Source organism: Moschus berezovskii, chromosome 3 (genome assembly GCF_049115385.1).
Source record: "Moschus berezovskii isolate FMDL1 chromosome 3, NW_MosBer_1.0, whole genome shotgun sequence".
NCBI classification, from domain to species: domain Eukaryota; kingdom Metazoa; phylum Chordata; class Mammalia; order Artiodactyla; family Moschidae; genus Moschus; species Moschus berezovskii.
Window position 1 is genome coordinate 56,308,467 of NC_142462.1, and position 3,461 is coordinate 56,311,927.

Sequence of the window (3,461 nt, forward strand, 5' to 3'; positions counted from 1 at the left end):
TCACTACAAGTTAAATCAGTTTCATTTGTGTAAGTGAGAAAAATCCATGACTCCACCAAAATCATTTATTTTGTGCATCCATGGCAGAACTCATGGGCAATCGTGAGTCTCTTGCTCCCCCCCTGTAATTCTTGGCTTCATACTTCAACTGGGGAAAAAAAAAAAAAGCCCAAAACAGCCTAAAAGTTGAGAGATTTACTTGGGGAATTTAACTGAGGACTATAGCCTGGGGAAACAGCCTTTCAGATAACCCTGAGGGACTGTTCCAAAGAGGTAAGGGAGGAGCCAGAATACATAGGAGTTTTTGCTGAAAAAGACCAAAGTGGGGAAAAAATGTAGTCAGGTATCAAAGATTATTGCTAATCACACACAAAAATAGATATTTCAAGTTAAAAGATTTTAGTGGTTTTCTATGTCTGGGGGTTTACAAGAGTCTTGGCTCATTGAAATTACTGCTTTGATATGCATGTTAACCATCTAGGGCTAGTATCCTGTTTTTTTTCCATCCTGAATTCCTCTCGGTGCAGGGGTGACTGCAATGGCTGCTGGCTTGAGGGCAGGCAACATTCTTTGTTTACTGAAATGGTAGGTAACATTTTTACTTTTGTCCACATTCATATTCTCTGAATAATGATGTAATTGAGCCTGGTATATAGAGAAACGTGTACAGAGTTTCCAAGGAAGACTTTCGTTGACCAACAGATCTGGGTCTTTCTGTCCCTTTTCTTGCTTTAAGTTTGTAAATTTAACATTGCTAAGGAAATCCTGAAAAGGAAACATTTATATATGGAAAGATGTGATGGTAGACCTTACGGAGGTAACTGTCTCTGCCATAAAAATGAAGTGCCATCTGTTAGGTGGTGGTCCCACATTTTGATTTAACCACAGCTTGGGTCTTGCCATCTGAAAAACTCAAGCCACTGCAACATGTAAATAATACATGAAATGTTTTGTTAGTACCAATTATAACAATCTTTAGATGCATTTATTAGTCTCAGTTGTGAAACTAAGCAGGACCTGTGGGGTACAGAAACTTTTCATGTCCTGTTTCTTGTTTGTAGGAAAAAGCTTCAGCTTCCTAGACCTTTCCTGATTTCCAGAGGACAGATTCAAAGTTACTCATTAGGGAAACAAGGGAATGCCAAAAGAAAGGAAAAGCAGTGAAGAAATAACTGCAGAGAAAGGGCAGGATTGTGGTTCTTGAAGAGATACATTCATAACCATCTGATACATCTCTGAGTTCTTTTGCAGGAAAGAAGGCTCCCACCCAGGGGGAGGATGGTAACTTCAGGCTGAACCCAAGATTCCTGTTACCTCACCACCAGGAAATCAGTGGAAAGTCACACACCCTGTGTCCTCACCCCAAATTTTGCCCTGAGCGACTCTTCCCTGAACCCCACCAGGAAGTCTGGGGTTCTTTGAACATGAGGTGCCCATTCTCCTTGCTTCAGTCCAGTCGCTCAGTCATGTCCGACTCTCCACGACCCCATGAATCACAGCACGCCAGGCCTCCCTGTCCATCACCAGCTCCCGGAGTACACTCAAACTCATGTCCACAGAGTCAGTGATGCCATCCAGCCATCTCATTCTCTGTCGTCCCCTTCTCCTCCCACCCCCAACCTTTCCTAGCATCAGAGTCTTTTCCAGTGAGTCAACTCATCGCATGAGGTGGCCAAAGTATTGCAGTTTCAGCTTTAGCATCAGTCCTTCCAATGAATACCCAGTATTGATCTCCTTTACAATGGACTGGTTGGATCTCCTTGCAGTACAAGGGACTCTCAAGAGTCTTCTCCAACACCACAGTTCAAAAGCATCAATTCTTGGCCTGCAGTAAACATTAAACCTTTCTCTGCTCCCAACCCCTTTGGTCCCACTGTGCATCAGGCACTTGCCTTTGGGAAAAACTGGAAAAATGGTTTTATTCCCCAGGCATGAGGGGGTTAGGGTGGTTTACTTGCTAAGTCTTGTCTGACTCTTGTGACCCCATAGACTGTAGCCCGCCAGGCTCCTCTGCCCATGTGACTTCTCAAGCAAGAAAACAAATGGGCTGCCATTTCCTTATCCAGATCATCTTCCTGACCCAGCATCGAACTCAGGTCTCCAGCATTGCAGGTGCACTCTTTACCTACTGAGCCACCAGGGAAGCTCAATGAGCTGGAAATGGACTCAGAAATAACAAAAGCTGCCTTCATTTTTGACTGTAACCACCTAGAAATGGAACCCTCAATGTCTTATATATTTCACATGATAAAAGCTTACCAACTAGAATCTTTGAGTTCATGAGCAGTAAATATGCCCAGGCACAACCTTGAATAATGTTGCTTCTAACTCCTGATTTTCCATCTCTGCCCTAAAACCTACCATGACCACAGTCCTGCTGAGGAACAAGAGAGTGAGTCCTGGATCCCTGGAACTGCACTGCCGCTTTTAGGTGGAAGGCTGACATTTAATACAAGTGAATCTCTCTTTACAAAATGACTATCTTGAAATGTATACACATGGCATTTTTAAAAGCCAAATATCTTAATTAGGAGAGGTGCTCACTATAAAGACATCTTTGGCAAGTCTTTTCCTTCTTAATTGCTTTTCAAAGCTGAACCGAAATATCCTCCACTTTTTATTACTATAGTGCACATTATGATATGCTATGTAATTTGAAGGAGCTGGAGTGTATTAACTAGACAAATTCCCTTTGTGTGACTGGTACATAAGGGAATCAAAAGTAATTACAAGATAGTTCTTATGAGTAAGATGAGATCTGCTCTCAGAAAATGGTGATGAGTAGACACAGCAAGTGACACAAAGCATGCAGAAACTTTAATGGGGTCAGTGTTCAAAGCAACTTATGACAGACAAAATAACATATACATTAATAAGAAAATGCATCTTCCTATTTCCTTTTATTCATCTGTTCAGCAGGTATCTATAATATTTATTGATTGCCTAGGCAAAACGATGCATATGATATGGACCAGACAAAAAGACGCATAAGAAATATGGAAAGAAGAAATAATGTGAATTTGGGGGGAGGTAAATGTTAGAACTGGACATGGATCAACTGGTTCCAAATAGGAAAAGGAGTATGTCAAGGTTGTATCTTGTCACCCTGCTTATTTAACTTATATGCAGAGTACATCATGAGGAACGCTGGGCTGGAAGAAGCACAAGCTGGAATCAAGATTGCCGGGAGAAATATCAATAACCTCAGATATGCAGATGACACCACCCTTATGGCAGAAAGTGAAGAGGAACTCAAAAGCCTCTTGATGAAAGTGAAAGAGGAGAGTGAAAAGTTTGGCTTGAAGCTCAACGTTCAGAAAACAAAGATCATGGCATCTGGTCCCATCACTTCATGGGAAATAGATGGGGAAACAGTGGTAACAGTGTCATACTTTATTTTTTTTGGCTCCAAAATCACTGCAGATGCTGATTGCAGCCATGAAATTAAAAGACACTTGCTC